Source organism: Panthera pardus, unplaced genomic scaffold (assembly GCF_024362965.1).
Source record: "Panthera pardus isolate Hobbes unplaced genomic scaffold, ASM2436296v1 HiC_scaffold_16, whole genome shotgun sequence".
Classification (NCBI taxonomy): domain Eukaryota; kingdom Metazoa; phylum Chordata; class Mammalia; order Carnivora; family Felidae; genus Panthera; species Panthera pardus.
In genome coordinates this window covers 121,323,869-121,349,034 of record NW_026526721.1, presented here as the reverse complement: position 1 = coordinate 121,349,034, position 25,166 = coordinate 121,323,869, and the positions used below count along the sequence as shown (strand labels likewise).

Sequence of the window (25,166 nt, the reverse complement as noted above, 5' to 3'; positions counted from 1 at the left end):
ATCCAGCCCCCAGGAGGTCCCTTTGTGCTCCTTCTTAGTCAATATCTCCACCTCTGTTGTGACCTCTATCACTGTTAGTTTTGCCTGTTCAAGTTCATATGAGCAAAACGATACAGCAGGTAGCCTTTTGTGCCTGACTTCTTTAATTCAATATGTGTCTGTGAGATTCATCCCCATTGCTGCATATATCCATACTTTATTCCTCTTTACTGCTGTGTGGTATGCCATTGCCTGGCCATCCACAGGCTTGTGGGTGTTTTTTTTTTTAATTCATTCTTCTATTGATGCACAATTATTGTTTTCTTTTAGTTTGGGGCTACCATGGAAAAGGTTGTGATGAACAATCATATATGTGTCTTTTGTCAGATGTATGTTCATTTCACTTGAGTATATGCCTAGAAATGGAATTTCTGGATCATGGAGTAGGTGTTCATCTTTAGTAAATATTCCAGACAGTTTTCCAAAATTGAATCAGCTTATACCGATCTGTAGACTGCATTTAAATGGCATGAGAGCCTTAGCTACAGGAGTGATGGCTCCTAAGAGCAAACTCTCTGGTGTTAGCGAAGAAATAAGGGAAATACCAGAACAAAATTTCCTGGAAATCACAGCACGAAGGTTTGTGGTGCTCAACTGGTGCAGATATGGATCAGCGGGATGTCATTTTTTTTAAAGTTTATTTTTATTTTTTATTTGTTTATTTTTTTAAATTTCATTTTTTAAAAATTTACATCCAAATTAGTTAGCATATAGTGCAACAATGATTTCAGGAGTAGATTCCTTAGTGCCCTTACCCATTTAGCCCATCCCCCCTCCCACAACCCCTCCAGCAACCCTCAGTTTGTTCTCCATATTTATGAGTCTCTTATGTTTTGTCCCCTTTCCTGTTTTTATATTCTTTTTGCTTCCCTTCCCTATGTTCACCCGTTTTGTATCTTAAAGTCCTCATATGAGTGAAGTCATATGATTTTTGTCTTTCTCTGACTGACTCATCTCACTTAGGGTAATGCCCTCCAGTTCCATCCACGTAGTTGCAAATGGCAAGATTTCATTCTTTTTGATTGCCGAGTAATACTCCATTGTGTGTGTGTGTGTGTGTGTGTGTGTGTGTGTGTGTGTGTGTGTGTGTGTATCACCTCTTCTTTATCCATTCACCCATCGATGGACATTTGGGCTCTTTCCATACTTTGGCTATTGTGGATGGTGCTGCTATAAATATTGGGGTGCATGTGTCCCTTCGAAACAGCACACCTGTATCCCTTGGATAAATGCCTAGTAGTGCAATTGCTGGGTCATAGGGTAGTTCTATTTTTAGTTTTTTAAGGAACCTCCCTACTGTTTTCCAGAGTGGCTGCACCAGCTTGCATTGCCACCAACAATGCCAAAGAGATCCTCTTTCTCTGCATCCTCGCCAACATCTGTTGTTGTCTGAGTTGTTAATGTTAGCCATTCTGACAGGTGTAAGGTGGGATCTCATGGTGGTTTGGATTTGTATTTCCCTGATGATAGATGATGTTGAGCATTTTTTCATGTGTCAGTTGGCCATCTGGATGTCTTCTCTGGAGAAATGTCTATTCATGTCTTTTGCCCATTTCTTCACTGGATTATTTGGGTTTTTTGGTGTTGAATTTGATAAGTTCTTTATAGATTTTTGGATACTAACCCTTTATCTAATATGTCGTTTGCAAATGTCTTCTCCTATTTTGTCAGTTGCCTTTTAGTTTTGCTGGTTGTTTTCTTGGCTGTGCAGAAGCTTTTTATTTTGATGAGGTCCCAGTAGTTCATTTTTGTTTTTGTTTCCCTTGCCTCTGGAGACGTATTGAGTAAGAAGTTGCTGTGGCCAAGATCAAAGAGGTTTTTGCCTGCTTTTTGCCAGGATTTTGATGGCTTCCTGTCTTACATTGAAGTCTTTCATCCGTTTTGCGTTTACTTTTGTGTATGGTATAAGAAAGTTGTCCAGGTTCATTCTTCTGCCTGTCGCTGTCCAGTTTTCCCAGCACCACTTGCTGAAGAGACAGTCTTTATTCCATTGGATATTCTTTCCTGATTTGTCAAAGATTAGCTGGCCATATGTTTGTGGGTCCATTTCTGGGTTCTCTATTCTGTTCCATTGATCTGAGTGTCTGTTCTTGTGCCAGTACCATACTGTCTTGATGATTACAGCTTTGTAGTATAGCTTGAAGTCTGGGATTGTGATGTCTCCTGCTTTGGTTTTCTTTTTCAAGATTGCTTGGCTATTTGGGGTTTTTTGTGGTTCCATACAAATTTTAGGATTATTTGTTCTAGCTCTGTGAAGAATGATGGTGTTATTCTGATAGGGATTGCATTGAATATGTAGATTGCTTTGGGTAGTATCGACATTTTAACAATATGTGTTCTCCCTATGCAGGAGCCTGGAATCTTTTTCCATTTTTTTTTGTGTCTTCTTCAATTTCTTTCATAAGCTTTCTATAGTTTTAAGTGTATAGATTTTTCACCTCTTTGGTTAGATTTATTCCTAGGTATTTTATGGTTTTTGGTGCAATTGTAAATGGGATCGATTCCCTGATTTCTGTTTCTGTCACTTCATTGTTGGTGTATAGGAATGCAACCGATTTCTGTGCATTGATTTTATATCCTGCAGCTTTGCTGAATTCATTAATCAGTTCTAGTAGTTTTTTGGTGGAATCTTTTGGGTTTTCCATTAGAGTATCATGTCATCGGCAAACAGTGAAAGTTTGACCTCCTCCTGGACAATTTGGATGCCTTTTATTTCTTTGTGTTGTCTGATTGCAGAGGCAAAGACTTCCAATACTATGTTGAATAACAGTGGTGAGAGTGGACATCCTTGTCTCGTTCCTGACCTTAGGGGGAAAACTCTCAGCTTTTCCCTGTTGAGGATGATATTAGCATTGGGTCATTCATACATGGCTTTTATGATCTCGATGTATGACCCTTCTATCCCTACTTTCTTGAGGGTTTTTATCAAGAAAGGATGCTGTATTTTGTTAAATTCTTTCTCTGCATCTTTTGAGAGGATCATATGGTTCCTGTCCTTTCTTTTATTGATGTGGTGAGTCATGTTAATCGTTTTGTGGATACTGAGCCAGCCCTGCATCCCAGGTATAAATCCCACTTGGTTGTGGCAAATAATTTTTTTAATGTATCGTTGGAGCCGGCTGGCTAATATCTTGTTGGGGATTTTTGCATCCGTGTTCATCAGGGAAATTGGTCTATAGTACTCCTTTGTAGTGGGGTCTCTGTCTGGTTTTGGAATCCAGGTAATGCTGGCCTCATAAAAAGAGTTTAGAAGTTTTCCTTCCATTTCTATTTTTTGGAACAGCTTCAAGAGAATAGGTGTTAACTCTTCCTTAAATGTTTGGTAGAATTCCTGTGGGAAGCCATCTGGCCCTGGACTCTTGTTTTTTGGGAGATTTTTGATTACTGATTCAATTTCCTTACTGGTTCTGGGTCTGTTCAAATTTTCTATTTCTTCCTGTTTCAGTTTTGGTAGTATATATGTTTCTAGGAATTTGTCCATTTCTTCCAGATTACCCATTTTATTGGCATATAATTGCTCATAATATTCTCTTATTGTTTTTATTTCTGCTGTGTTGGTTGTTATCTATCTGTGTTGGTTGGTTCTATCTGTGTTGGTTGTTGTTATCCACTTTCATTCTTGATTTTATTTATTTGGGTCCTTTCCCTTTTCTTTTTGATCAAACTGTCTAGTGGTTTATCAATTTTGTTAATTCTTTCAAAGAACCAGCTTCTGGTTTCACTGATCTGTTTTACTGTTTTTTTGGTTTCGATAGCATTAAATTTCTGCTCTAATCTTGATCATTTCCTGTCTTCTGCTGGTTTGGGGTTTTATTTGCTGTTCTTTTTCCAGCTCTTTAAGGCGTAAGGTTAGTTTGTGTATCTTCCTTCTTTAGGAAGGCCTGGATTGCTATATACTTTACTCTTATGACTGCCTTTGCTGCGTCCCAGAGGTTTTGGGTTGTGGTGTTATCATTTTCATTGACTTCCATATACTTTTTAATTTCATCTTTAACTGCTTGGTTAGCCCATTCATTCATTAGTAGGATGTTCTTCAGTCTCCAAGTATTTGTTACCTTCCTTTCCAAATTTTTTCTTGTGGTTGATTTCGAGTTTCATAGCATTGTGGTCTGAAAATAGTTTATTTATTTATTGTGAGAGGGGGCAGAGAGACAGAGAGAGGAGAAAATCCCAAGCAGGCTCCACACTGTCAGCACAGACCCTGACATGGGGCTTGATTTCATGAACCGTGAGATCATGACCTGAGCCAAAATCAAGAGTCAGATGCTCAACTGACTGAGCTACCCAGGCACCCCTAGATGTCATTAATGCCACACAAAATGGAGGATGCCTCCCTGGGCTACCAGAACTGGGAGAATGCAGGCTTGGGCTGAGGCCTCACAGGCCACTCAGAATGATGTCTGCCAATGTTTGGCTTACGCTAACCATACTCATAGGAGACTGATGTACCCCCTTATCCAAGAAGGAGGTGTATTTACAGCACTGAGACCCTAATCTGGAGTCAGGAAAGTTCTGAATGTGTCAATGTGCTAAGATGGTAAAGTATTAGTCCTTCAGCTGCTTAGGAACTGTGAGCCCTGAACCAGTATGTCCTAAAACAATCTCTTACTCCAGGGCTGAGGTTCCTCTCTGGTGGCAGGACTCCCCCGAACCTCTCTATCCAGCGTCTCTCCTTTTTGGACAGTAACCTAGTTTTCTCTCTGAACCCCAGGTTTTCTCTGCTGCATGATTCTTGAGGTGGGTTTGTGCCCCTGAATTAGCTGTAGTCTCTCTGTGCTACTCTGCCTATCCCAAGAGACATTCCCTGCAGATTCATCAGATCTTACAATTCCAAGGCCTTGCTATTGTATTTGCCTTAAAATTTGGTTTAGGAGAGACTCAGTTTCTATATCCTTTGGGACATATGAATCTATCAGGAAAATAGACACACAAGTCAAGAGCTTCGGAGATCTTGTTGGACTGGATTCAGACTTGATAAAAGAAGTAGATGAGCTCATTGAGGTTCGTAAAGCAGAAGGCTTAGAAGTTAACCTCAGGGAACACATCAAAATTTTAGGGCAGATGGAGCAGAGTACCAAGATCTAGAAAGAAACACATATTTTTTGAAAATAAGAACATAATCCTGCCAGCATGCAATACTGTTCAACAGATTGGAATATTTGTTTCAGAAGGCTTTGTGCTGTAAGTATTGGTACCTATAAGAGCTTCCCCAGGACTTAAGCCCCAGAAGGACTTTGGAGTAGATTCTGAGATCTCTGACTACCTGCTCTGACCACATCCATCTCAGAGAGTTCTTTGAGGGTATCTCTTGGATTCTGCCTCTGCAAGCTGGGGAGCAACATTTACCTGGACATCCCCTAGCCAGTGTGAGATATGTTACTGCAGAAATGAGAGCTCAAGGGTAGTGGAGGAGATGGTGCTTTGGGATCATATCCAACTTTGTGTGGAGAACAAAGTTTAGGCTAGATGAGGACAGTGGCCAAGTCTGCCTCATCTCCACTTTTCTATTACAATGTTTGGCTCTGTCAAACAGAGTACCTCTGTCGGGTACTCAATACATATTTGTTGAATATATGTATGGATAAATAGATAAATGAATGGGTGCGTGAATTAGTGGATGAATGGATGGGAGGATGGATGGATGGATGGATGGATGGATGGATAGTGGGTGGATGGAGGGTAGGGTGAGGTTTCAGTCAATATTGGTTTTCTAATATCATTAGGTTTGCTGCCCTCCCCCTTTCCCACGGCCCAAGCCAGCAGGACTCCTCTGAAAAAATATGGAGGTCCTTTACTTAATCTTTCAAACTTCAGGGATAATAATACAGATTTCTCTTTCAACCCTGGGGTTTATGTTTACTTAACAAAAATATTGTACATGTGGACTCAAACCTTACCAGAAAATAAGATCGAGGGATTGATATATGTGGATTTATAAAACTTCTAATATATTTAAGTAGCCTCTACAAAAACACAAGAGTATCACTCAAAACAACAACTACTACTACCATCTTAATGGCATTTAAAATATTTTTTTATTTAAAAAAGTTTTTTTCATGTTTATTTATTTAAAAAAAAATTTTAACGTTTATTCATCTTTGAGAGACAGAGAGAGACAGAGCATGAGCAGGGAAGGGGCAGAGGGAGGGAGACACAGAATCCGAAGCAGGCTCCAGGCTCTGAGCGGTCAGCACAGAGCCCGATGCGGGGCTTGAACTCACAAACTGCGAGATCATGACCTGAGCCGACGTCGGATGCTCAACCGACTGAGCCAACCAGGCGCCCCAATGTTTATTTATTTTTTAGAGAGAGAGAGAAAGAGCGAGTGGGGGAGCAGCAAAGAGAGAGAGAGACACAGAATCTGAAGCAGGCTCCAGCTCTGAGCTGTCAGCACAGAGCTTGACACGGGGCTTGAACTCATGAACCGCAAGATCATGACCTGAGCTAAAGTTGGCTGCTTAACTGACTGAGCCCCCCAGGCGCCCCTAAAACATTTTAGATTGGCAATAATGTGCCATATATAATTAATTCACAAAAAATATTTTCAGTATCTTCCTTCTCTAAAATTTCAAAAAAAATTAAAAGTGGAGGTGGGAGGATTCCTATACATCCACTTGCCTTGCTGCAAATACTATGCATCTAAAAGCACTATTTTTTATCTCCATGCAAATATTCAAAGCCTTTCTGACATTATGATATGGGTCCCTAAATCATAACTGGAGTGACTCACCGTTCATTCTGCCTCCATTGTAATGGTTTCTGATTGTGAAAAAAGGACTCAGACATCCAGCCACGTAGTTCAGCATTTTGATCTAGAGGGATGCAAAACTGAGGAGGAATTTCTGTACCTACCCCATCTACTTTACAAGGTTTCTAGAAGAATCCCCAAAGAAAAATAGATGAGAGGCCCTTTGTGACTCTCCAGGCTCTGTGTAGCTTCATGCAATTTGTGTTGTATGTATTAGAAGAGAATCAACCTTCCACAGAGACTCTCACAGGTCAGATCATGTCACTCACCTGCTCAGAAGGCTCTGGCACCTCCACTCACATGGCACGTTTGAGCAAGCCCTGCCCACAACCTGCAGGGCTACCTGTGATCCAACCATCCCAACCATTAAGCTCAGCTCTTACAATAACCCTTCTACCAAGGGATTCGACTTGCCAAACTTGATCCCACCCCAGGACCTTGGGACTTGCCATTCCTTTTGCCTGGCATGCTCTTCCTCCTGATATTCCTACTTCTTCAGTTCTCTGATCAAATGCTTTCTCTGCACAGAGAACTTTCTTCACCAGCCCCATCTAAAATACCATCCATGGGGCTCCTGGCTGGTTCCATTGGTAGAGCATGTGGCTCTTGATCTCGGGGTTGTGAGTTCAAGCCTCACGTGCGGTATAGAGATTACTTTAAAAAAAATGTTTAAAATACCATCCACCTCCTATTCTAGTCCCTCACCCTGATTTTTTTCTCTTCATGGCAATAACCTATTAATTTATTTATTATGTGTCTCCTCAACTAGGAGGGAACATCCACAAAGGCAGAGAATTGTCTGTCTTTTTCACTGGTGTGTACATGGCACTTAGAACATCAGTAGGTGTTTTTATTAGTTATCTGTTGCTGCATACACAAAGGTAGTGGCTTAAAACGACACACATCTATTACCTCAGAGTTTGTGTGAATCAAGAATCCAAGCATGGCTTAGCTGAGTCCTCTGCTTTGGGACTTCTCATGAGGCTGCAGTTAAGGAGTTGGCTAGGAGTTGGATTCTTATCTGAAGATCTGATTGGGGAAGAATCTACCTCCAAGCTCATATGGTTGTTGGGAGGATTCAGTTCCTTTGGGTTGTTGGACTCAGAGTTTCAGTTCCTTTCTGGGTATTGTCTGGAGTCTGCCCTCAGTTGCTTGCCAGAGGGTCTATCCACAGCTTAGCTCACAATATGGCATCTTGCTTCATCCAAGTGATCAAGGGAAAGAGTCAGTTAGCAAAACAGAAGTTACGTGTTATGTAATATAATCACAGAAGCATCGTCTTGTCACCTTTGCCATATTGGTTAAAAGCAACTCACAAGTCCTGCTCACATTCAAAGTGAGGGGGTTATACAAGGGTATGAATACTAGGAGGTGGAGATCATTGGGGACTATTTTAGAGTCTATCTGCCACATTACTTGCTCAATAAACACTGAATATTTTTAATCCAATGTACAAATTGACACTGGGGAAGGAAAGCTGTAAGATTCAAGATTCTTGCAATTTATTTCTTGCACAATGTAGAACTTCTGTGAAATTTACTTATCCTTTTCCCAACTTCCCTCTGATGTTCTATGACCAGCCTGGTCTGCTTGCCTACATGAGCTGCCCCAGGCTTTGAAGATTCACCCAAGAGAAGTGACCCACACACAACCCAGACCCTTCAAGAATCTATAATCTGAAACTCACCATTCACAGAGTTTATTCCTTATCCACAAGGATCCCTGGAATTGGTCAGTTGCGTCCTTATACATTACAAGCTGGAAGTGGTGTCCTTGAATGGTTACTTTGCATTTATGAGGTCTTGCTGCTAGCCAAGTTAATAATGCATCTAATAAAAAGGAAGAAAGAAATATATTGTTCAGTAAGGTAGATATTATTAATATGATTCTGTTTTAAAAGGGCCATTACTTCAGAGTCTTGATGTCTGGCATGCTGTTAAGAAGTTTTTTTTTTACGAATCGCCATGACAACAGAGAGAGCCCCACTTCCCCTGAGTCGATTACAGATTTGTCCATGTAGGGAATTGGAACACATCCAGCTTACTGGGAATCCTTTTCTGTCTCCTTTGGCAAAAGCCCTGGCTTATCATCCAGAGTGAGCAGGAGTCTCAAATCCATCAATATTCACTAATGAAGTCGTCGCCATTCATTAACAGAGACTTGATCAGCAGACGTTTATTGATTGCCAGGCACATGCAAGGCACTCTGCAGGATTCAGAGACATTGCTGTCTGAAGGATTGATGTGTCCACTGCGTGACAAGTTCCAGCCCCTCCAGGCAGAAGGAGCCATGTGGGACAGACCCTGCTCAAGGACCTGGGACTTAAACGGTGAAGAACCGTGATGTCATGATGTGCACATTGGACAGTTCTGACCTGTGAGGGGATTCTTGGTGTGCAGGGTTGGGCTGCATGGATGAGAGACCTAAGACAGTGGGTGAAAACCTGCCCTGGGTCTTAATTTTATATAAACTCTAACTCCAAATTGCTGGGTCACCTTGGGCATGCCACAGGACCTCTCTAGCCATTACTTTCATCCCTTACATGAAATAGGATTACATTTCTTCTTGGTGAACCTGCAGTGATCACATTGTGATCTGTTGCTTGTTTGACCAGACAGGCCTTTGAACCTGCTCAGGCAGTGATGACCCACTGTTGTCTTAGAGGTGCTCAACACAGTGCTGGGCATGCCCTAACACTCAACAAGTGAATGAATGAGAATTGAAGCCTTCCTGCAACCACTCCATTCTTTGCCAACCCCTCCACACTGCTATTATACTGGCCTCTCACTCTTCCAAAGGAAATCCAGGACAGTAGAAAGCACCCCAGTGATCCCAGGCCTGCTTCCCACCCCAACCTATGGCGCAACTCAACTTTTCTACTTTGGATAATTTTTCAACCCAGGAAGGGTCCAAAGGAATGGGATAAGGTGTTGAAGCCAGGTATGATGGATAGGGAGAAGGGGGCAGGGGAGGAAGGAACAAGTCAGAACTGTTTTGCTTCCTGTAAGATGTGTGAGAATATGTTGGATGCTCTGTGCAGTGAGGGAGCAGCTCCATACTCAATTGGCAAGATGAAGAAACAAAAAATGGAATGGTACAAATAAAAAGCAAATAGTAAAATGGTAGCATTAAACCCAACCAAATTATTAATCTCATTAAATTAAAATAGTTTAAACACTTCAAACAGAAGGCAGAATGTCAGATTGAATAAAAAAGGAACATACAACTTTATGATGCTTACCAAAAACCTACTTTAAATATAAAGACATCAATAGATTAAAGGAAAAAGGATAGAAAAGGATGTACCATACTAACCAAAAGAAAGCTGGAGTGGTTGTGTTAATATCAGATGAAGTAGATTTCAGATCAAAGAATATTTGAAGGGATAGAGAAAGTGTTTTCATAATAAAGGGAGAATCTATCAAGTACCCATAACAATCCAAAACATGTATGCATCTAATAACAGCTTAAAAATACACGAAGTAAAAATTAATAGAAGTGAAAGGAGAAAGAAACAAGTATGTAATTATGGTAGATGCAACCTCTCATTCAATAAGTGATAGAACAGGGGCGCCTGGGTGGCTCAGTCGGTTAAGTGTCCAACTTCGGCTCAGGTCATGATCTCACGGTTTGTGGGTTTGAGCCCCGTGTTGGGCTCTGTGCTGACAGCTCAGAGCCTGGACCCTGCTTCAGATTCTGTGCCTCCCTCTCTCTCTGCCCCTTCCTCACTCAGGTTCTATCTCTCTTTCTGTCTCTCAAAACTAAATAAACATTAAAAAAAAATTTTTTTTAATAAGTGATAGAACAAATAGAAAATCAGTGAGGATTGGAAATCAGCTGACTTAATTCAGTCAATCAGCTTGACTTAATTCATATTTATAGGACACTCTACACAACAACAGCAGTAGGGACATTCTTTTCCAGAACATTATCAAGTTAAACTATATTATGGGCCATAAATAGGTCCCAATAAATTTCTTAAGAATCAAAGCCTACAAAATAGGTTCTCTGACCACAATGGAGTAAAATTAGAATTCAATAACAGAAATATAGCTGGAAAATCCCCACATATTCAGAAATGAAACAGACTATTAAATAACCCATGGCTCACTCTCTGCCTCTCCCCCGTTCATGCTCTGTCTCTCTCTGTCTCAAAAATAAATAAACGTAAAAAAAAAAAAAAATTTAAATAACCCATGGCTCAAAGAACAATCAGAAAGTATTTTGAACTGAATATAAATGAAAACAACACATCAGAATTTGTGAAACACAGTTAAAGCAATGATTAAAAGGAAATTTGTGCCACTAAAAGCCTGTATTAGAATATAAGGAAAGTCTTAAATCAGAGACCTAAAATTTTACCTTAAGTTATCAGAGGGAAAAGGAGCAAAGTAAATAAGAAAGTAAATAATAAGTGTAAGAGTAGAAATGAATAAAACAGAAAACCAAGAGAAAACCAATGAAAGCAAAAGATCATTTTTGAAATGCTCAATAATATTGATAAACTCTAGCAGAGAGAAGAGACAGACAAAATACAGAAACAAACTACCAACAACAGGAATGAGAGAGGAGAAATCATTACAGATCCTACAGATATTAAAAAGATATGAAGGGAATATTGTGAACAGCCTTATGCTAATATTTTTGACAACTTAGATGAAATTGACAAATTACTTCAAAGACACAAACTACTGAATCTCACTGGAAAAGAATAGATATTTTGCACAGTCATATCTACTTATGAAATCAAATTCATGGTTTAAAAAAATCCCATAAAGGAAACTCTAGATCTACATGGCTTTCATGGTGATATCTACCAAATATTTAAGGAAGCAATAACACCTGTTTTACACAAAAATTTCCAGAAACCAAAATAGGAATGAACACTTCCCAACTCATTCTATGAAGCCAGCATTGGCCTGACATCAGAAACAGAAAATTATTTCACAAGAAAATTATTAATATCACTCATGAACATAGATGCAAACATTTAATTTTTTTTTAATTTTTAAACATTTATTTATTTTTGAGAGAGAGAGAATGAGAGGGAAAGGGGCAGAGAGAGAGAGGGGGACAGAGAATCTAAAACAGGCTCTGCACTGACAGCAGCAACCCCAACGTGGGGCTCGAACTCATAAACTGTGAGATCATGACCTGAGCCAAAGTCGGACGCTCAACCAACTGAGCCACCTAGGTGCCCCAGATGCAAACATTTAAAACAAAATTTTAGCTAATCAAATTCAGCAATGTATTAAAAGGATAATGTATCGTGATCAAGTGGATATTATCCCAGGAACCCAAGGTTGGTTTAACATTTAAAAATAATGAGTATAGGGGCACCTGGGTGGCTCAGTTGGTTGAGCATCTGACTCTTGATTTTGGCTCAGGTCATGATTCTAGGGTTGTGGGATGGAGCCCCACATCAGTTTCCATGCTGAGTGTGGAGCCTACTTGAGATTTTCTCTCTCTCTCTCTCTCTCTCTCTCCCTGTCTCTCTTCCCCACTTTTCCTTTCTCTCTCTTTAAAAAAAAAGTATAATTCACTATATTAACAGAGAAGAGAGAAAAAATTGTATGGTCATCTCAATAGATGGATAAAAAGAATCTGACAGAATCCAACATCCATTATTGGCAACAACTCTCAGCAAATTAGAAATAGAAGGGAACATCTTCACCCTGATAAAAAGGAAACTATGAAAAGCCCCTAGCTAACATCATACTTAATGGTGAAAGACTCAAAAACCCTTTAAAATCATAAATATTTCCACTCCTCTTGTTTAGCATTTTACTAGAAGTTTAAACCAGTACAGTAAGAACAAGAGATTTAAAAAGCATAGAGTTGGAAAGGAAGAAGAAAAACTGTCTTTATTCACACATGACATAATCCTCTCCATAGAAAATCTTAAACGGATCTACCAAAAAGCTGTTAGAACTAATAAATGAGATTAGCAAGTTTGCAGGATACAAGAGCAATATATAAAAATCAATTGTATTTATATCAACTACCAATGAACATTTGGACATTTTTTAAACAACACCATTTATAACAGCATCAAAAATATGGAACCATTGGGGATAAATTTTTTAAAAATGTGTAACACCTGGGGGAGGCTGGGTGGCTCAGTCAATTAAGCATCTGACTCTTGATTTTGGCTCCGATCATGATCTCACAGTTCAAGCGTTCGATCCCCACATCGGGCTGTCAGCACAGAGCCGCTTGGGATTCTTTCTCTACCTCTCTCAAAATAAATAAATAAGCTTCAAAAAATGTGTAATACCTGTACAATGAAAACAATAAAACATTGTAAGAGAAAGTAAAGAAGACCGAAACAAATAGAAATATAGGGTGTACATATTTCAGAAGACTTAATATTGTTAAGTTCTTTAACTTTCCCAAAGTGATCTATAGATTTGTTGCAATCCCAATCAAATTCCCAGCAAGTGTTTTGTAGAAATTCACAAGATGATTCTAAAATGTATGTGGAAATGTGAATGACCTAAAACAACACGATTCTGAAAAAGAAGAACAAAATCAGAAGTTTGTGCTACCTGGTATTATGATTTATTATAAAGCCACTATAATGAAGACCATGTGGTATTGCCATAAAGATAGACATATAGATTAATGGAACAGAGTAGAGGGGTCACAAAGAGACAAGGACATATAAACCAATTGATTTGCAACAAAGGTGCCCAGGAAAATCAACAGGGAAAGAATGTCTACACATGATGACAAAACAATTGGAAATCATACGCAAAAACTTGGACCTCCACCCTGACCTCACACTCTATACAAAAATTAACTTGAAATGGATCATAGACCTAAATATAAGAGCTAAAACTTCTGGAGAAGTTATAAGAAAATCCTACTGCTGCTGGGTTTGGCAAAGATTTCTTAAAGAGAACACAAAAGTCAAGAACTGTAGAAGTCAAAAATCAACAAATTAAGCTTCATCAATGTTAAAAATTTTGCTCTTCAAAAAACATTGTGGGGCATCTGGGTGGCTCAGTGGGTTAAGTGTCAAACTCTGGATTTCAGCTCAACTCACGATCTCAGAGTTTGTGAGTTTGAGCCCCACATCGGGCTCTGCACTGACAGTGGGAGGCTGCTTGGGATTCTCTCTCTCTGCCTCTCTCCACCCTCCAAAGGGAAAAAAAAAACACCTTAAAAAAACATTGTCATGGAAATAAAAACGCAAACAGTAGGCTGGGAGAAATTATTTGCGCAGTGGACGTCTGACAAAGACTTGTGTCTAAAATATATAAAGAACACTCACGACTCAATAATAATAATACAGACAACCCAACTAAATAGTTAAAAGGTTTGAACAGATACTTCACCAAGGAAGATATACAGATGGCAAATAAGCACATGCAAAGATGCTCACCATCATTAAACAGTAGTGAAATACGCACATTTAGACCACAATGAGATACTACTACACACCCACCAGAATGGCTAAAATTTAAAGTACTGACCATATGTATCAGGTGTAAGGATATGGAGGAACAGTAATTTTCATACACTGCCTGAGAGAATGTAAAATGATATATTCACTCTAGAAAACAACTTGGCAGTTTCTTAAAATGTTAAACATAGGGGCACCTGACTGGCTCAGTCAGTAGAGCATGCGACTCTTGATCTCGGGGTTGTAAATTTAAGTCCCACGTTGGGTGTGGAGATTACTTAAAAATAAAGTCTTTAAAAAAATTTAACATATGCCTACCCGATAACCCAGCCATGCCACTCATAGATAGTTACCTAAAAGCGACAAAAGCATGTGCTCACTAGGACAAGTACCAAGTCTTGTACACAAATGTCCATAGCAGGTTTATTTGGAATAGCCCAAACTGGGAACAACCCAAATGTTCATCAACAGGTGAACCGATAAGCAAACTGTGGTATATCTTTAAAACGAAATAACTTCCTTTTTCTTTTCAAAGATTTTTTAAAATGTTTATTTATTTATTTTTGAGAGTGGGGAGGGGCAGAGAGAGAGAGAGAGAGAGAGAGAGAGAGAGAGAGAGAGGGAGATACAGAATCAGAAGCAGGCTCCAGGCTCTGAGCTGTTAGCACAGGGCCCACTTGGGGGCTCGAACTCACGAATCATGAGATCATGACCTGAGCTGAAGTCAGACGCTTAACTGACTGAGCCACTCAGGTGCCCCTAAAATGGAGTAATTTTTTTTAACGGAATAATATTCAGCAAGAAAAAGAACAAATCGATACATACATCAGAATGGATGAATGTCAAACTAATTATGCTGAGTGAAAAAAGCCAGCAACAAAACAAAAAGGACGCATTCTGTGTGATTGCATTTATATAAAATTCTAGAAAATGCAAGCTACTCTCTTGTGATAGAGAGTAGATCATTTGTTTGGACAATGGCGGTGATGGGGAGAACAAAAGTGGGCAAACTGGGGGAATATTTACACAGGGTATGATTAACAAGAGTTGGGAAAGGTAGATGTGGGGGTTGAGGGAGAGAGAGATGTCTCCCAATCTCTGGTTTCCAGACTAGGGAAGGTGGGTTATGTGCAGTTCCCTAAGATGGGAAACACCACGTTAAACATCAAAGTGTTCAGTTTTAACATGATGGAGTTTGTGAGCAAGCAGTTGGATGTTCTTGTCTGCTGCACAACAGAGGTCTGGGCTGGAGGCAAAGAATCTCAGAACGCAGGTCATCTGAGCCCGGGTTAAAAAATATAAGTAACCTGAGTACACTGAGAGTATGGGTGACCCCAATGGGCTTTGGAATGCAATTTCCGAAAAAATTCAAACTCACTAGAAGATAAATTTGTTCAGCTCCTCTCTGGATAATACTGAGTTTGTTTCCTTTTCATGCAGTGGTTTAAAAAATAGAGATATAGGAAAGAAAACATCTGAGTTCAGTGAAAAGGGCCCTGAAATGTTGAGGAAGCCCAGGTTCTAGTCCTGGATCTCCCCTTATCTCACTACGATTGATTTTGGACAAGCTGACTGTCCTCTGTCCCGTTTCCTCTGGGCACAGAATTCTGCATTGGCAATGACTTTCCTTTGGCATTTTAAAGTTTTCTAGCTTCTATCTTTTCTGTTTTGGGTCCTAACTGGAAGTCTGGAGTGTTAAGTGGGTCCCACCTCTCTCATGAACATGAACCCCAGTTCTGGTCTCCCAAGAGGCCCTGAAACTGCAGAAAGGTCCACCAGGTTCCCACTTTCTCTTGCCCCCTTTCTGATTGGCTTCTAACTGAGAGGGAGGGACTGTAGGTCCATTCATCCATCCATCCAATATTCATAAAGTATGTGCCAGGTACTGTGGCAGATGAAATAGATTGCCAGAATCTTTTGTTGTCCCTTTAGGATTTCTAAATGGGATTCGTGTGAGTTCATCCAGTGCTTGTCTGTCTCTTTTTTCTTAGAAACCTCTTTAGGTTGAGCTCAGAATTTAGAGGACGAAAATGAATATTTAGATCTGTGATTCAGCAAATTACTTCGGTTCTTTGTGATCTTTTTTGGCTCTAGGTCAGGTTCAGAGCCATCTCTTAGTTTTATTTAACGTGGTCATTTGTGTTCTGTTCTTCCAGATTTGCCTCTCTGATTAAATTTTAACCAGATAGACGGTAAAATGAATTTGCCCTCCCTAGTTGCTCTCAGGAGGGGAAGGGGCTTATATAATAAAACTGTGGTGGGGAGAAGGGATGGCAGCTGGTGGTAAGTAAAATGAATCATGCATACATAAATAATAGAGAACAGACCACCCTGAAGCTGAGAGGCTCCCACTGCATTTTTTCAAAATATGCATGTGTTATAGGGAGAGTACATTTTTGCAAGAACCCCTGAAATAACCTTCAGCCTTCTGTAAGATATTTATCTCCTGAGGCCCCAGGGTTGCCAGCAGTGAGGTGGAAACTTGCATGGGGAAATCTTCTCTCTTTATAGCTTAGTTTGATATTCTGGACTGTAATAATAAAATATATTATGCATCATTTTTATCTTAATGCTTATTTTTGTGTACTGCGTATTTTTTTCCAAGTTTCTACAGTGAATGGGCACTCCTTTAATAATCAGAAAACCAAAACCCATGATAAGTGGAATTTATAAATAGTATTTATAACCTAGATATTATGGTGGGCACAAATGAAATATTTTGTGTGGATGTATAATTCTGTTGTCAGGCAGGATTGCAGGCAGCAGACCTTTGGAACTTGGAACCTGGTGCAAACAAACCACACTACCTCCTCCTAGAGGACTCCCTGGTATTATGTTACATCGGTTTCTGCTCTCCACAACTTGTCTGCCTCCTGTCATAGGGTTCCATTGGGTGAGGCAGTGGCCCATTGTTTCTCTAAGTCTGCAGTGCAAGACAAAGAAGGCTGGACAAATATTTGTTCAATTTTTGCTTAATGAATTGAAACTGAATTGAAGATGGGCACCTGCTCCCAGCTGCTCCTGGTCTAGGCAGGGATTGATTGTGTGAAATGGCAGCAAATGGCAGCTGCCTAGCAGAATATTCATAACTTGGGTGAGCCTGGGACTGTTTTTATAGGTTGCATGGGTTCAGCTTTCACTGAATTTTGATAGTTTCCCTGGAGGCCAAAATGTGTGTGGAAAGGACAAAGGAACAGGCTGAGAAAAGAAGCTGAGACCAAGGTTGTGAGCTGATGGCACTGCATGTTTTCATTTCTACTCTGTTTTACGGTCATCGATGGGTATCACTCGTTCCTCTATCAGATGAATAATGATGGTGACAGTTCCTATTGTGTAGGAACCAATGTGCCACGCACTGTGCTATGGGCTTGTAGTACTCAGGACTCTCTTGCTTGCCAGTGACAGAAAAAAACCCAATTCTAATTTGTTTGGGGGAAGTAGGGGATTTATTGAACAATGTACTTGACAAATCCAGGTCCTGGTTTCAGGCATGACAGAAAGCCACCTGTCATTCAATTCTGCCTCCCTCTTTGTCAGCTAAGTTTCTGGCACAGCCTCCCTAGGTGCTGGCTAGATGACCACTGACAGCTTCAGGCTGATGACATCTTATCTCCTCAATAACCACAGAGGAAAGAGGTTTAATGGGGATAGTAGTCTTGGGATGCTTCCCTATATATATATATATATATATATATTATTTTTTTGTTTCCCCATAGGAGCCTTTTCTTTTTCTTTCCTTATAGACCCTTCTTCCTTGTGGCTTAGCCATGAGGTGTTATTGTCCTAGAAGCAGGGCAGCGTGGATACCACTCTGAACCTAAAGTCCATAGGGACGAGGAGGGGGATACCTCCTCCAGAATGGAAGGTAGCATAGAAGCCCTCAGGGAAATGGCAATGTGAGCAAAGAGACTGGAGAGGATGGGTCTAGGGAAGAGTATGATGCCCAGTTCCCTGAGGGGCCCGAAGCCACCTCTGTGCCATGTCTTGGCCTAGGAAGGGGTAGAGTACAACAGAAATCCCAGCAGGTTGAGAAGAAAGCTGAAAGCGAAGAGAGCCAGTGCCCACTTCCTGTTTGGAACTCTGCCCCAGAATGCCCTGTGCCAACACAGGAGGGCTGTAACAAAGTGAAGTGGTTGTGTGACATATTTAATGGGAAATGGCTCCAGAAGATGCCCGAGTCACCCTTAGTCCTCCTGTGACAGAGAAAGGATCCAGAAGCACCCAGATGTTCCCTGTGGGGGGGGGGGGTGAGAAGGTAGCTGAAAGAGAGAGGAAACCAACTTCCCACAGTGGCTGGGAGAACAGGATGGACAGGTGACCGATTCCTGGCAATCGGAGTCAGGCCCAGGGCTTGTTGGTATGGCTGGCAAAGAGAAGCTATTTCTCTGCCGGACTTGGCGGCTGTGAGGTTGTGAGCCTTGGGCTGCTGGGGTCTCCTTGTGGAAAGAAGCAAAGCTGACTAATGGAGAGTCTCTGGAGTCTTTAGTCTCTGGAAATAAGTCCAGACACGAGGCAGAAGTGCCCTGGGCTTTTCATTCGCATAAGTCAACCAAAGTCTTTCTTTGTTTAAGCAAGTGAGAATTGCATTATCTGTCATTGACAGCAGAAAGGGCTCTAACCCAAGTAAGGTATAGAGAGGCAGCGCCAGCAAAGAGGTGGAGCCTGGAATCAGTGGGAGGACAGTCAGAAGGAGGAGCCTGTAGACCAAAGGAGAAGTGTTAGGTGAATGCGTGGGCTGAGAGCCAGAGGAGAGTGAGAAGGCACAGTGAAAAGATTTTGTGGTGAGCAGTACACGCTCCCGGGTTCATGACTGGGAGGGGTTGTGTCAGTCAGGGCAGGAAGGAGCTCAGGACAGCAGGGCATCAGGGGACTAGGGTGAGAAGAATGCCTTCAGGGGAGGAAGGCATCCTAAGTGGCTAGGGGAATGGAAAGGTGAGACCACACAGGTAGATGGGGTTGAGAGCTTGGAACAGAAGACTTTGGTGCAGGAAGTGCTGATGTGAGATAGGAAGTTCTAAGCAGAAAACCAGAGAGCAGGCAGAAACATGGGTAAGATATCTGGGTGTACTGTGGATTTAGGAGCCCTCAATACACGAGTAAAAGAAGAGGCGAAGTGATGAGCTCCTCCAGAAAGTGCATCTCAAAAGTAAATAGTTAAACAGCAGTGTCTATTTTGCTCAAGGCCAGTTATGCTAGGGCACACAGGGGTCATTGACACCTAAAGCCTGACAGTCACAGTTGGTGAGATCATCACCCACAGAGAAATCGTGTAGAAATTCCCTCCAGCTGGAAGCCAACATTGGAAGAAATGACCCCACGAATGCATTATCACATCAAGTTCAACCGCATGCCTTGAGGCTAACAGCGCGTTACAGATCAGTTTCAAGTAGCTCGCTCCTAGGAAGCCACGGGGTCGGGAGAGGGTGAGAGAGAGGCCTTGCGGGACGCCTGCAGGCCATCCTGAGACCCAGCAGCCGCAAGTCTAGAGTTGACCTACAGGGCCGGATGTGGTCGGTGCCGGAAGAGAAACGTGAGGAAGGCTGAACGAGGCGGGGGTATGGTGGCGAGAACCGTGGGTTTGGGTCCACGCGTCAGCAGTGGCCCGGCGGTGGAGGATCCCAAACACGCGTGCCCAACCCAGCACCGGGATCGGGGCGGTGCCTAGCCAGGCACAAGGCCCAAAAGCACCCACACTAGGACCCGGGGCGAGTCTGTGTACCCCGGGCTAGGCGTGCGTCCGCGTAGTCTGATCCCAAGTCCGGCTTTGTGAGGCGCGCGGCGACTCTGTGTGCATGTGGCTGCGGTCCCAGTACACTCACGGTGCCCGTGACCGTGGCTTAGGCACGCCGGAAGCTTGGTGGACTGGCCTGTCTCTGGGGGCTCTTTGGCCCTCCAGGGTCAGCATCGCCTCCGCAACCCCTTCCGCGCGCTTCTCCCCGCCGGGGCCGCCCCGCATCGGCGTCTCCGGGGCGGAGCTCGAGGGCGCCCGGCGCGGGGCGGGCCGAGCCCGGCGTGGGGCGGGGCCAGCAGGGGGCGCTGCGGCATGCTGTGCTGCCCCGAGGTCGGTGCACGCAGCCCTCGCCTCCCCCCGCAAAGGGCTGAGCAGGCGGCGAGTGCCGAACCGGGCGCGCAGCGGCGGAGCCGGAGCCGGAGCCGGGCCGGGACCATGGACGGTGAGTGGCAATGGTCCGGGGCCCGGCTGGTTGTCTTTTGGGCTGAGCGGCGCGGAGGCTCGGAGCGGACAGGCGTCCCAGGGTTGAGAGCCCGAGGGGATCCTCGGGACGCGCCCAGGCCGGGACGACGGGACTGAGTCTCCGGTGGGAGAGTGGGGCTGGGGCGGGCTTCAGAGCACCGGGTCTGAACCCCCCGACTGAGCTTCCTCCTCCATTCCCGCTCCTTCCCCAAACCCCAGCCCCCGACTCGCTGTTTCTCCCCCAGGCCACCCCGGCCTCCGCCCCGCCGCCCCCTGTCTCCAAGCCTCAGCACCCTCTAACTCTGCCAAGGATTCCGGCGCCCTCTCCCGAGCCCTCGCCCCCACCTCCCTCAAACCCGCTGCCTCGGGCTTCCTCCACCTCCAGCCCGTCGCCCCTCCGGCCCCGCCTTCCTCCACCGCGTCCCCGCCCCTCCAACCAGCTCCCGCCCGGCGCCCGCGCTCCTGCGCCTAATTCCAGCCCCAGCTGGACCTCCCAGGATCCCGGTTCCCGCGGCGCTTCGAACCTGCTGGTCTCCAGGTGAGAAGGCGGCGGCAACTTCTCCGCGGCCTTTCTCGGGGGTGAGGCTGGCACCCCCGCAGTCGCCTGCGCCTGGCGCCTGCGGGAGTCCCGGGCCCCGCCGAGGAACCGCTCCGCGCGCGGGCTGGCGTGCCTGGGTGCTAAGGTTGGGGCTGCGTGCTCCAGATCCCACGGCCTTGCTTTTGCTCGTCTGGAGCGATCTAATAACGAAGCCGGCTTTGTCACACACCAGAAATGGAATTGGCTTAGAGCAGGTTGCTTTCTTTGTGGCAGCAGCGGTCTTTCAAGTTGTACCTGTGGATGGTTCAAGGATTAGCGGTGCAGGAGGACGTGGAGCCATATTTTCCCGCTTCTCTGGGCGTTCGGAGGCTGCAAAGGGGTCCCCCCGGGGAGCGAGGCTCTCACCGCCTGAGTGGCCAGTGCCTTCGCGGGAAGGCAAGGATGCTTTGTAGGCTTTCAAAAAGTAAAATCAGGAGAGATGTGAAATTAGATCGATGCAAATGGGGAAGCGTGGGGTGGATGGCCAAGGGGGCCTCAAGAAGGCTTCATAACTTGGGGACATTTGTTGCCTATGATGCGGAGGGCCCCCGGTGAACCCGAGTATAGAGCAGACCATGCCCAGCCTAGGCTTACAAACGTGACGTGACTGCAAACGGAGCTTGGCAAACAGTTCCTTCTCCTTGGAGGTGTTGGTGCTCAGCCTGGACATCTGTGGGAAGAGAGTTCAAAGCAGATGGTTTGAAAAGCCTCGTGTTCCCTAGAGAGGGGTGGAGATGCACTGGTTACAGCCTGAAAAGCCAGTGCCTGAATCTCCCCGCATCCCTTCTCCTGGCTTTCCTTAAGTCTTGTTTTAAATTAATTGCGCATTTCAGAGAAAGGACACATAGGGGATACTTCTCTTTCAGGAATTAACTCCTGGCCAGTCCACCCTCACTAATGGTTGGGAGGCTGCTGTGGGGCACCAGGGACAGGATGGGTCACTGGGTCTCTGAAGCCTAGGGCTCTGAGCATTTGTGAAACTTGCAGTATCCATAAGTTGTTGTTGTTGTTGTTGTTTTTCTATTGATTGGCCTGAATAGTAATTAGCTCAATATTCTTTCAGCATTGAAGAGTGAATTAATGAGTAATTAGCCCAAGGTCACACTGGGGCTCAGTAGGCTCCCTCTAAGTGCCCACAAATTGCTGAGGGCACCTTCTTAGTCCTCATCATGCTGTTCAGTGGTGAGTTGTTGACTGTCAGATGCCCCACTAGCCAGGAATGCCTTCAGCGGGGACCATCTCTGTCAGCACGCAGCCTGGCACCCTCTAAGTGATAGGTACTCAGTGTTTTCTCTAGTAAACAAAATGGATCCCCCTCTTGAATCTAGTCTGAGTCCATGACTCTTGTTTTCCCATTGTGCTGCACTGTTTTCAAAATATTGTCCTTAAATTCATCAATTTTTTAAAAAATGCATCCTGTCACTGGAGACAGACTCCTTTTTGTGTTTATTTGGGAGCAGAGCACTCGGTTTATGGGTCAGGCTCTGATAGCTGGGTCTCTAACCTCAGTGGGGACTCCAGAATTTCTGTGAAGGAAATCAGCTGTCTTCAGCCTAGAATTGGGGTGAGGGGGTGATGGGCACTCTGGGGAGCTAAGGCTGTTTGCTGAGGGGTGAGGCCCTCGCAGCTTAACCTGTAGGGCCCTGAGTTGTGACTGAAGCTCCCCCCCGCCGCATCTCTCATCCATGTCTATAATGGGAAGGAGCACTCAGGGAGACCAAGCAGTGCTTGAAGAGCCCTGCCGGCCGCTTCAGATTGCACCATCTTTAGTCCAGTGGGTACTGTTCACCCCAACTTTCCCATGGAGAGCTGGGAGCAGTTTCTGGCAATGTGGTTTGTGGCTCTGTTGGGGCTGGTGGTTTAGGATGGGGTTTCTGTTTGTTGGAGGTGGCTGTTACCCACCAACAGGTCAGCAAAGTCCAGCTCTTCTTCCTCTGTCAAAGGCCGGCCCTGAGGAATACGACCAGAGGCGGAGGGGGTGGGAATGCCCCGTGCCACCTTTTTTCAGGAATCCCGCAAGGCTGCCATTCAGAATGTTACTTGGATGTGGGAACCGGCACTGCCCACAGGTTAAGGGTTGTCATGGGCTTATCTTTCTTCCCCAGACTGTCTCAGTCTCCAAGCCTGGCTCCTACCCAGAATTCCTGCCGCTGAAGATGAAAAATCTGTTTTGTAGAGGAGGTTTAATTAATGCCTGCGGTTTGTGAGTGAGACAGGGAGGGAGGGAGAGAGAGGGCAGTGGTGCCTAGTCTCAAGGTGGGTAAGGAGAAGGATGGGAGAATATCCAGGGTCCTGGAAAAACAGCAGGAGTAGACTTCAGCCACAGGGCATTGCCTTGGGACAGGGCTTTTGGTTGGTGGATAAGGATGTATGCCCACATTCTGGGATAGGGGTTACCAGTAGGAGAAGAGTCACTGAGATAGGAAAAATAGCTTGCAGTAGCCTGAAATATGATTTGTTGGGCTCACTGTTCACCTTTCCAGAAAACCTTGAAGGACAGCTGAGAGCTGGACTTAGCACAGTGAGAGTGCAGAGCTATTTTAAGTTTTTGAATGAGGGTTGTGCTGGGCCCCTTTGGAAATGGCTTGAGTGACATTAAGCTGGGGTTGGCCCTGGGGAGTCACCTCACACCTGCGATACTGAGGGAGAGAGCCCAAGAGAGTGGCAAAGGAGAAGCAGCTGGCAGAGTCCGTGTGCTGCATTTAGGGGTGAAGAAGAGGCAACAGCTGCTTTCTGGTAGGATGGTGGGCCTTTTGACAGAAGCAGCCTTCCAGGGACCTTTGTTTTAAATGTTTTTATTTTATTTTTGAGAGAGCATGTGCGCGTGCAGGGAAGGGCAGAGGGTGGGGGGGTTGGCTGGGAACAGAGGATCCCAAGCAAGGTCTGCACTGACAGCTTTGGCACTGACTGCATTGAGCCCAGTGTGGGGCTCAAACTCATGAACCTCAAGATCATGACCTGAGCCAAAGATGGCCCCTCAACTGACTGAGCCACCCAGGCGCGCCCCCCCCCCACCCCAGGCACCCTTCTTGAACCTGTTGGGCAGCCTGGCAGATGGAACAGGGCCTGCTGAAGCCCCCCTCCCCGCCCAACCTGCAGATCCTGGAAGGCAGCCACGCACGAGGAGGCACCTGTGAACCGGGAATGAATTGCGGAGTCTGCTCTGAGTTCCAAAGGCAGGAGGGTCAGGATTATTTAACTGGACCACAGACTCCAGCCTGCTAGCCTCCACCCCCAGAAGGCTGCTGTGAAGGTTCTTGGGCCTTGGTTAGGGAAACCCCGGGCTTTTGGAAGGTTACAGTTCAATCAGTAATGAAGAGAGGAGCAGTCCCAGGAGCATGGATGTAGATAAGTGATTGAAAAGGCATTGAAAAACTTGGAGGGGCCTTGAGGAGTAGTTCCTGCAGCCAGGGGTAGCCTTCAGTGTGTGCTCTGGGCTGGGTCATCCATGCACCTGCCCTCCCTTCCTTTGTCCCTCCCTCCTCCTCTCCTTGCCCAGTCTCATCCTTCTGTACTGCAAACCTTGGGGAGCTGCCTCTGTGCTGGCACCCTGGGGTAGAAGAGAATTGGGGTGACTCAAACATCTAGTAGTAGCAACTAAGAACTTTAAAATTCTGTTTATGTTTGCCCACTTGCCTCCCCAACTTATACATTGATGTTTCTGTATTATGGGGCATCCTTTTGTCATGTGCTTACCACTCTGGGCCTCTGTGTGTAACCGACTTCCTCAGAGAGAGCTGTAATCAATAGCATGGAAACCAGAGCTTTAAAAAACAAACAAAGATGAAAATTATTGCACCTGGTTTTGACAACCCCTTCCCCTCCTCTCTGCTTGTTTGTGGTTAAAGTCATAATTTACACCAAATTTACAAATAGTTTGAATACTATTTGTCCTACCACTCAATTATTAGGAGACCTGTCTTTTCCACTAACAAAACCATAGCTTACTTTCCTAGAACTACCTCATTCTTGGATCCCGTACCGAACTTTAGGCCTTCAGAGATACAGCCATATCATTTTGAGCTTTTAAACTATAAAATAAGCTATAAAATAAAATGAAGCTCTTGCTTGCTAATTTTGTCATCTAATATGGGAGAATCTGAAGTTAGAATAAAACATGTTACTGCCTTGTTAACTCTTTATGCTTCTAAAATGAAAGAAGCAGTTGGATTAAGGTGGAAGAACGTTATTATGGTAGAAA

At 44.2% G+C, this 25,166-nt stretch overlaps 1 protein-coding gene and 1 long non-coding RNA gene across 4 annotated transcripts in view; one reads left to right on the top strand and one right to left on the bottom strand.

Annotated features, from left to right (window-relative positions):
• Positions 1-7,616: 7,616 nt before the first annotated feature.
• On the bottom strand, positions 7,617-20,178 carry LOC109260110 (uncharacterized). Of its 2 annotated transcripts, XR_008422569.1 has the most exons (4): positions 20,015-20,178; positions 12,888-13,064; positions 8,475-8,616; positions 7,617-7,985 (listed from the first exon to the last, which is right to left on the bottom strand). It is a non-coding gene; the product is annotated as an uncharacterized LOC109260110 (long non-coding RNA). The 2 variants fall into 2 exon arrangements; XR_002076875.2 differs by lacking the exon at positions 12,888-13,064 and having other exon boundaries at positions 20,015-20,175.
• A 61-nt stretch (positions 20,179-20,239) lies between these two features.
• PXYLP1 (2-phosphoxylose phosphatase 1) overlaps positions 20,240-25,166 on the top strand; it is a 72,396-nt gene continuing 67,469 nt past the window's right edge. The window contains exon 1 of one of the 2 annotated variants that reach the window (XM_019438074.2): positions 20,240-20,368. The gene's annotated coding sequence lies outside the window, so the exon portion shown is untranslated. Of the gene's footprint in view, positions 20,369-20,802; positions 20,927-25,166 lie in introns of those variants that run through there. The other variant, XM_019438081.2, reaches the window with a different exon arrangement.